A 10296-nucleotide genomic window follows, 5' to 3' on the forward strand; every position below is an offset into this window, starting at 1 on the left:
AACAGTCTGTTTTACGGGAACCTTTTAACCGCTCCTTCCCCGTGATGCAGTTCTGAATCCTCCCTGTAGCAGGGGGTCTTCACTTGTGCCTGAAGATGTTTCTTTTCCCGGGTTTCGGCACCACTTCTTGCGCATGCCCAACTGGCCAGGAAGAATGACCCTGCAACAGGATCCTTCTGCACATGTTTATTCAGTCCTGTTTCTTCTTTCTCTATATCTCCCTTGTTTATATCTCCCTTGTTTATATCTCCCCCAAACCCTGGGCCTCTCACTCTTTTATACTCTCAGTTCCCATCCACACACAGCAGGCCACACCACCTCACCAGACACACAGCTTCAGCTAATCAGGGCAGCAGGGGCATATCTCCATCAAAATGGATTCACCAGTATCCTGGTACACCTGCGCAGCTCTCAAGATGTTTGTGGCTTATATGAGGAAGTCAGGTGCAAGTCATACGATTTAGCTGCAGTCCCTGGCGCCTTTGGGACTGCCGCCACACCCGCTCCTCACAGCCATCTGGTTGTTTCTGGTGTTGGCTGGCCTGGTAGTCCCTGGGAGTCACAGGCCTCTGGGACTGGTGGTCCTGGGTGGCAGCAGGTCTCCTGGGAAGTGGGCAGAACTGTGGGGTGGGGAGTGGAGTGAAGATCTGACATTACAGGTAGAGGTGTGGCCTGGATGGTGGAGCTCAAAATGGTTGGGCAGACCTCATGGCTGCTGGGTTTGCCTGGGGTCCAGCAAGTGGGGCAAATACTGACTTTTTAAACAATGCCATTTTGTGGATTTAAGATGCAATTGAAATTAAATGTATGAAAATGGCACATAAGTGACAATAGAATGATGTTAAATTATACAAAAGTAATTATACTACTGAAGATTTTCCCTTTTTAAGTAACTAAGTAGTTTGTGAAATCATAGATACATGTCAAAACCCCAGTGTTAGGCCCTATATTTCCAGGAGGAACAAGCTTTCAGGGGTGTTTTTATGTTGCTTATCTAAGAACACATTTTTAGGAGAAAAAAAGGTTTCTTCACTATCTTGAAAGAATTTAAAAGTACTATTAAGCTTTTATACAGTTTTGCATAATTATCATTAATTTCAACAACAAAGAGAAAACGAGAGAATACAAAATATCCAAGAATCTGGTTACAAACTTTTAGTGAGACAGCACACTTTCAAGTACAAAGCATATGAAGCAGATTTACATTGTTCAGCTAGGGATAAAGGGACAACAGAAGGCAAAGATTCCCTTCAAGCCAATCCCAGCTTGCTCAGGATAACTGCCAGAGTAGGGGAGGTTTCATCTGCAAATGCCACCCACGCCCTGCAGTCAAGAGTCCCTGAAAGTCAACCTGCCCAGAGTGCTACAATCCAGATGTGCCTATTTAACCACTGTGTTGACACTGTCTTGTTTGCAGAAGACAATAACAGAGCTCAGGATTTCCCATGAATTCCCTTCCCATCTCCAGCTGATTTAAAAGAGCTATTTTCAGGCTTTCCTGAGAAGCACAAAAGAGAAGAGTGAAAGAGTTGGACCAGAACGGCTATCCAGAGAATTCTCTTGCCTAGCAAGTAAGTAGTGGGGGAAAGAATGCAGTATGATGTCTGGAAGAAACACAGAAGAGTCGGCCAAAGGGAGGAGCAGGGTTTAAATGATGGAACTAAAGACGTTTGAGGAGCTATTCTAAATGTTTTGGTGTTCAGCATTCCTATTGAAAGAGACAAGACTATCTGCGTGCTAAAGTCCAGCTGCCTCTTTATAAGAACTACTTGAAGTATACAGTACAGAGAAAGTGAAAGTCATATTTGAAAATTTTTATATAAACTAGCCAAAATGTGGTATACACTCTCTCTCTCTCTCTCTCTCTCTCTCTCTCTCTCTCTTTCTCTCTCTCTCACACACACACACGTTTTTCAGTATCTTGAAAGAATGAAAAGTACTATTGTATTCTGATATAGGGTTCTTCATAATTACCATTAATTACAATAACAAAGAGAACATGAGAGAATACAAAATGACCAAGAATCTGGCTACCCCCACCCCATACATACACACATGTAGAGGAATGAGCTGTGAAGGTTAAGAAAATCTCACCAGGATTTTTTGACTGAGTGGGAAAATGCACTTTCCTTCCGCTCAAAGCTATTTGTCCAGGCTGCATATCTGACAGACAGCCACCCACCACTCTGATGTGCTCATTCCAAACCCCCCCTTTCCAAACTTCAGACTCCCTTGTAAGAATACCAAGAGTCACTGACCATCTACCAAAAGCTTCGGGGCTGGCCATGGGAACTCTGTTTTCAAGCTGTTGTTCAGCAGAGTTCAAGAGACTCCAAAATAGTATAGGCTATTGCCATTGTCCTTGGTTTCCTCCCTGGACTTCAAAGTAGAATGGCATTGCTGAAAGCATCATGCACTTCATACACAGGGCTTCAAAGATTTGGTATGGCCTAAGTTGCACCCATTGGAGCCTCCTTGAAGATTAGCTCTCCTTACCAGGAGCTATGTATCCAAAGGTGCTATGCAAGTTTCCACAGTCAATAGTTTTACATCTGTGAAGCCTAGGAACTACAAGTACCGCTCTCATATCTCAGGCTGGCTTCGAACTCAGTATGTAGATAATGTTTGCTATATATGCCGCCTAATCCTCTTGTATGTACCTCTTATGTGCTGAGATTACAGGTGTGCACCACCAGGCCTAGCTGTAGTTACTTACAAACTTTTGGGCTGTTAAGGTCTGTTTGTGTGCTATTCTTCAGGATTGCCAGCAGAGGGCGCTCAGAGATGGCAAGACAGTCGTATCCATACCTGCTAAAGCCAATAAACTGATTTTGCTGAAAAAAAAAAATTATAGGAAAAAGTTCATGTGTTTACAAAGTGCTAGTTTACCTACAAAAGCATCAAATGCTTATGATAAAAATAACTTTAGAATATTAATAAGTATAACAAAAACTAATTACAGTAGCACTTATCCTCTGAAACACAGTTAAAAGCTTCACTATATTTTATTGCAAACTCTGTTCCATAATTACATAAAGTTATGATTACAATAAGAGATTTGGAGTGTAGGGGAGTTACACATGTTTAATCGATGTTGGTAATGACCAACAAGAAAGGGAAAAGCTTAAAGCACATGGAAAATGTGTTAACAATAGAAAAATTCCTGGTGAAAAGAACTAAAGATGCATAGAATGACAGGGGCATATATTCATCTGTAGATAGAAAAAAAGAATCAGCTGCAGGTAAAGTCATGTGCAGCACAGGGATGAAGAAGGCAGAGTGTGCATTCCTTGAAAGCGTCTGTAAGGCAGAGAAAATTTCCAATACTGAGAATAAAGGGGACATTTTGGGAAATTAAGGAAAATGACACAAGGGGGCAAGTTAAAGTCTAAACTAAGCTGGTGGCACTTGGGAGCTCTTGGAAAATGGTGGAGGTCTGGAAACATGGCCTAAGAGAATGATGGAGGGCCTGGACTAGGAATTGCTGAGCCCTGTGGATCTAGAGAGCAGCTGGGATCGGATTCCATGCGTTTATGGTGGTGGCATCAATCGTCATAGCTGCTTGGTTTCAGCAGCTGTATCAGCAATTAATATTCAGAAGTAGAAACAAGTGGATCATGATGACCCATCACCGAGGTTGAGGTGGAATTGAGCATCAGGGAGGCGAAGGACCAGATATGGGGAAAGAAATTACGAAGAAGCACCATGGATGGAGTGGGTAGGGAAAGAAGTAACATTGTCAGAGACAGGAGCCTATGGTAATATATCATTGCATATATCAGGAAGCTTGGAGGATGAAAGATTTTGGTTCCCAAATGGATACTTATATATGGAATGAGTTTGAAGGAAAAGGAATAATAACTACAGAGGAGAAAGATAACCAAGGTGAGGGTTCACATAGCCCAAGGCTGCTAAGAGTACCATTTCTATAAGCACTGAGGTCTGGAACATGGAAAGAGGCACAGTCACAAAAGTTTGTATTAATATAGGAGAATTGGTCTAGGGGAAGCAATGATTTTTTTTTTTTTTTTTTTTTTTGGTGATGGTCTTTCAGGATATCCTGGGGCAATTTGTGTAAATTTCTAGGCCTACTACTTGGGACTGAAAAGGGGCCATTAAAGAAAAATGAGGATAGTGTCAGGTTATGAATTTTAACTGCTATCAAGCCAGGCACTGACTAGGATATAAGGACATCAGACAGATTTAGATTAGAGTTGAGTTGGTTGAATTGCATGTAAGCTCTAAGATTATTGCTATGGAAGCATACCCTGCAAAAACCAACCAAAAGAGAGCAGAGTTTCTTTGGCTCACAGTTTGAAGGTTTACTTCACAGGGCTAGGAAAGGAATGAGGGCAGAATGTGAGGCAGCTGGTCATGTGTTGACCTCCTGCTTCTCATCCTCCTGTCTCTCAGGACCTCAGCTATGAACCAGGACAGTTCAGCCTACATTCAAAGTGCTTCTTAGCTTAACTTTTTTTTTTTTTTTTGGAAACACCATCATAGATAAGCTCAGAGATGTGATCCCATAGTGATTATTATAATTTTGGTCAGATTGGTAATGGCAATTAACCATCACATAGTTTCCACTTTCATATATATACATATACATACACATATACATACACATACATATACACACAAATGAATAAAAATAGTAAATATTGCAGAAATCTACAGTGACATGTTTTAGGAAATTATTTAATAAATGATAGTTGCCATGATCAAAACAAGGATAAACAAAACCACCCATATGTTTGTTGATGAGCACTAGAGCATACCCTGGAGCCTAAATTAAGTTGCAAGCTAAGTAGGTGAAATGCACTTGGAAAAAATAAAATAGATTTGCCAGTGAAAAGAAGTGACTTTGCATGTTCTGAAGTGTGTGTGGGCGTTGAAGTGTTCCACTAATGGAAATACGAGGCATTCCCAGCAAACTTGAAGTAGACAGAGCTTTTTTTTTTTCCCTAAAAATGAAGAAGAATTATGGCAAAAAGAAAGTTCAGCGACATAAAAGGTAAATAAGACCAGCTTAAAATGGGCACTGTATTCATGCTGTGTGTGTCGGGGTGGGGGTTGGGGGGGGCATAAAACCAATCCATTAATCAGATAATGTCATAATGAGCATTGAAAGCTACCTACACACGAGGAAACAGGCTTCTTGGTAAATGGCAGATTTTTTTTTTTCTTCTCTTTCTCTGTACCCTCTTGCTGTATTTTAATTGGTATGCCTGGTGGTTATGATCTGTCACAATAAAGAGAGATTTTGCAGATATAGACTGGTCAGACTTCTTAATGTGACACCGGGGCAGAAGGGACAGAGGAAGAGCTGCATCTTGCAGTGGGAGTTCGGGCTGTCAGAAGATGACAGCACCCTGCCCTACTGAGTGGGATGCCCCGTGTCAGAAGTGCTTTTGCCCAGAGGAAGCTATACTTCTGAGGTAAGGGCCTGTGTTTCAAGCAGCTGCCTGGATATAGAAGGCTGGCAAAAAGAATTATATCACATCTGCCAGGGAAAGCGATCAAAAACAACAGGGCTCAGGCAGCTGGGGAAAGGTGACCCGTGGATGCTTCGATGCTTCCAAACAGAGCTGATCCCAAAGACCTAGAATATGAGTGAGCTCACTTACAGCAGGCTCTGTAAAGACAAATGGCACCTCCCGGCTTCTTCTTGCCCCATTCTTTTCTTCCTGTTTAAAGTTTATCCTTGAAAATATACTATTATTAGGTCATCAAGGCATGGTATTTTAACTGTGGATTTTGTGTATTCCAGTTGTATTCCAGTTTTTTATTGGGAAAATCTATTACTCTGTTGAACACACCAGAGATTGCACATGCATCTCTCTTGCTTTCCACCAGTTAATTAAAAGCCAGATGTTGAGATGAAATGAAAAAAAAAAAAAAAAAACTGTTTGCAGGAGAAGGCACATCCTAACCCTCCATGTCATGGTTCTTTGACCACATTCTCCACTAGATGTTTCATTAAGTATGTGACTACGTAAAGGGAAGAGGTCACTTTCCCGGGAAGATAATTTAATTTTCCATTTTCTTTATAACCAAATAGTCACTGTGATGTATTCTCAACAGGACAGTTAGCCTTTTAAAATAAATACGTTTACTTTAATTAAAGCGCTTGTAAAATGATTCATCATAAGTAGCAAAATTAAAACAGTATTTACTAAAAAAGGATCTCACATGCTAGAAAGCCAACTCATTGTTTTATTGAGAAGGACATGTTGAGGACAGTGTGACCTCTAGTGTCACAGGCTCTGCCCCAATCGATCACCCACCTCATTAGGAGCTAAAAGAGGCTTGAATTACCACCCCCCCACCCCAGGCTCAAACTGTCCTCCTCTTTTCAACCTGCTTTCATTCCTCCATTTACAAATAAAAATCCATTATCCAAAGATAATCGACAAGCGCCTTCAAAGTCCCTGTTTTTAAAAGTGTGTTCTGAGAACAGGTATGGATGCCCCAGGCAGCATGTTAAGATGCAGAATCTTAGCATCTGTCTTTAACCGCTGGGTACAGATTTTGAATTTTAATCAGTTTCCAGAAGCTACCCGTACAACCTGAAATACTTGATCCACAAAGTTATCAAGAAGGCTTTTAAGTTTAATTGATGGATATTTCGTTAGGTTGTAGTCTGCAGCTCTTAGAAACTGTAAATTAGTAAGTCAAACTGCTTTCCATTTCTCTGACTTAGCTTTCTTCAGGACAGAAGTTTGTGGCACAGGCTGGTCCTAAGTAGATTGACCTTATCTACCACACAAATCGTGAAGTGGCCTGGAAAACCATCCTGACCTTAGGTAAGGTAGAGTCCCCTGTGGTTTCTATTTAAGATGTGTCTTAATTTGATGTATACTAATAAAGGGTTGCAAAAGTTTCAAGAAAATATTTTGGAAGTCAAATGAAAAGATAGGAAAGAGAAAAAGAAAATTATCTTCCTCTGAAAACTAAGCAATGTATTATAATCTCAGTGTTAAAATGTCCTCTGCAAATGGGTTGATGACCAAGAAAACCTCCTATGCCTCTTATATAAGTGAATTTTCCCAGCAGTAAGGGCTGGTCTGAAGATGCGCATGTAAAAGTATCTTGTTCCTACTGTAGGATATAGGGATAGCAGGCACTTTGGAGGCCCCAAACAGTAAGTTTGTGTGGTTTCCTTCTGTCACTAGTTCTGCAAGTTGGGCAGGATGCACTACTGCAGACCCAAGGCTTCATCCATCCAGATTTTAAAGATGCTGTAGAGATCCTTATCGTTATGAAGACAAGTCCTGCAGATATGCAGCCACCAGAGACAGCATCCATTAGTGAAGCTTTGGAGGAACAACTCTTGGGACCCCTGAACTGCATAGTCAACTGGTATATTGCCAGCTAAGAGAAATGCAAGCATATAGCCCCATCAAATGAGAGCAGTGTAAATTCTGGCCAGTAAAGCATTGAGATGAACCCAGTACTCATTTTCGTGTATCTGGACTAGAGGTTGTAGAGTCTAATGATTCTCAAGGATGACAGTTTACAATACTATGGTGTTATGTTGACTTAGACATACTTGGGACCTGTTACTCTTCCCTTCTTTTCTACTGATCCATTTGCATATGTCGGCCCTTGCCATTGTATTTTGGAAGTATGTTATTTATTCAATGCTATGGATTGAATTGATACTGAAAATAGTTAAGATGTATGGTGCTACAGGGACTTAAAGAAGTGTGTGTGGGGGAGACATAAAAAGCAATGCTGTACTTTGAATGTTTGTAATTTCTATCATATTTGTTAAATTTTGATTGCCATATGCCAGATGGGATCTTGAGAGGTGATTGGGCAATTAGGCCTGGGTTTCATGAGTGTGCTATAGTTAGAATATGGTCTATCCCTTCTGATTACCTTAAATTTGACTGCCACAGAGATGGCACTGAGAAGTGGCACCATTTAATGGCAATTAGGAAAATAAATTGGTTTCACATCTTTCTTGAAGGGGTGGGTTTGTTCTTGTGAAAAGTTTGTAATAATTTAACTCTGCCGTTACAACTTGCTTGTTGTATATTCTGTTTTCCCAGCACTCAATGATGGACACCCACTACCTGCCCTTCAGCTTTTCGAACATGTTGTAATGTACCAGGTTCAGCCACCTTATCATAAACATATCAGTGTCCAGAACCAAATGGAACCAAATAAACTTTCCATTGTAAGTTATCCAGCCTTCTGCATTCAGATGAATAATCACAGAAAGACCACAATTTTACAAGGTAATTCATAGATGCCCGTGGTGAGACTGTGTCTTTGAGGCATGGTAGGGTGTCTCTACCCAATGACATCTTAACAACACAGTTGCCAAATAAGGCCTGCATAATGACAATACCAGTTGTCATGTCAATGTGGATGGGGGGAATTTCATAAGGTCCCTTTTCTTTTATTGGATATTTTATTTATTTACATTTTAAATGTTATTACTTTTCCTGGTTTCCCCTCCAGAAACCCCCTATCCCATTCTCTCTCCCCCTGCTTCTATGATGGTGCTCCCTCACCTACCCACCCACTCCCACCTCACCTCCTTGGCATTCCCCTACACTGGGGCTTCAAGCCTTCACAGGACCAAGAACCGCTCCTCCATTAATACTCAACAAGTCCATCCTCTGATACATATGTGGCTGGAGCCATGGGTCACTCCATGTATACTCTTTGGTTGGTAGTTTAGTCCCTGGGATCTCTGAGGGTCTGGTTAGTTGATACTGTTCTTCGTATGGGTTTGAAAACCCCTTCAGCTCTTTCAGTCCTTTCTTTAATTCCAATGTTGGGGAACCTGTGCAACATTTCAATGGGTGGCTGCTAGGATCCACCTCTGTATTTGTCAGCCTCTGGCAGAGCCACTCAGGAGACAACTATATCAGGCTCCTGTCAGCAGGCACATCTTGGCATCCACAAGAGTGTCTGGGTTTGGTAACTGTATATGGGATAGATCCCCAAGTGGGGCAGTCTCTGGATGGCCTTTCCTTCAGTCTCTGCTCCACACTTAGTCTCCATATTTGCTCCAGTGAGTATTTTGTTACCCCTTCTAAGAAGGACTGAAGCATCCACAATTTGGTCTTTCTTTATCTTGAGCATCATGTGCTTTGTGAATTGTATCTTCGGTATTCTGAGCTTTTGGGCTAATATTTACTTATCAATGAGTGAACATCACGTTTGTTCTTTTGTGACTGAGTTACCTCACTCAGTATGATACTTTCTTTCTTTCGTTTTTTTTTTTAAGTATACTTTTTAATTCCATCCATTTGCCTAAGAATTACATGAAGTTATTGTTTTTTAATGGCCGAGTAGTATTTCAATGTTTAAATGTATCACATTTTCTGTATCCATTCCTCTGTTGAAGGACATCTGGGCTCTTTCCAGCTTCTGGCTATAATAAGTAAGGCATCTATGAACATAGTGGAGAGCATGTATCCTTGTTATATGTTGGAACATCTTTTGGGTATATGACCAGGAATGATATAGCTGGGTCCTCAAGTGCAATTTTCTGAGGAACTGCCAGACTGATTTCCTGAGTGGTTGTACCAGCTTGTATTCCCACCAGCAATGGAGGAGTGTTCCTCTTTCTCCATTACCTGGAAATTGAGATTACAGGTGATGGACATATTTTTCATATCAGTTTACAGATCAGTGCCTCTTTTAACCTTGCTGATTTCAGTTATTCTATTGTTTCTTTTATGTTTTCTTTTGCTTAGCTATTGATGACATAGGAAAATAAGAAATCCTTTTATTATTTTCCAACATTTAATCAATCGCTTTCACCTACCTTGACATTTAAGTTTTCATTTCAACTACTAAAAGTGGACAAACTAAATGGTTAGAATAACTATCTACCCATTTGCTTGGAATGCATTGGTGAAGAAAAATTTTTTAAGGAATGGAAATAAATAATTGGTTGACACGTCTTCTTCCAAATCACTCTGCTAATGGAAATACTTTTATGACTATACCTAAAGCGAACTACCCATATACACTTTTAGATATTTTTCTTAGGAAAAAGTCATAAAAAGATGATTTTTAAATAAAATAAATAAAATAAAACTTATGAAACAATAGGTATACCAGTCAATTAATCAGTCAACCAATCAAATAACAATTATGCAGTTTACAAATGGCTGAAGAGATAGATGTTTCAGCATCTTACAAACATTTGCTTTTCTTGCAGAGGAGCTGATATCATCTCCCAGCACTTACAGCAGGTAGCACATAATTGCTTATAAATTCAGTTCCAAGAGATCTGACACCCTCTTCTGGCCTCTACTGGCATCTACA

General features: G+C 40.4%; 1 long non-coding RNA gene across 1 annotated transcript; it reads left to right on the top strand.

Annotated features, from left to right (window-relative positions):
• The first annotated feature begins 1182 nt into the window (after positions 1-1182).
• Gm32356 lies at positions 1183-8247 on the top strand. The gene is made up of 3 exons (XR_384790.3): positions 1183-1571; positions 6704-6806; positions 8058-8247. It is a non-coding gene; the product is annotated as a predicted gene, 32356 (long non-coding RNA).
• The last annotated feature ends 2049 nt before the right edge of the window (positions 8248-10296 follow it).

This window comes from Mus musculus, chromosome 16 (assembly GCF_000001635.26).
Source record: "Mus musculus strain C57BL/6J chromosome 16, GRCm38.p6 C57BL/6J".
Lineage (NCBI taxonomy): Eukaryota > Metazoa > Chordata > Mammalia > Rodentia > Muridae > Mus > Mus musculus.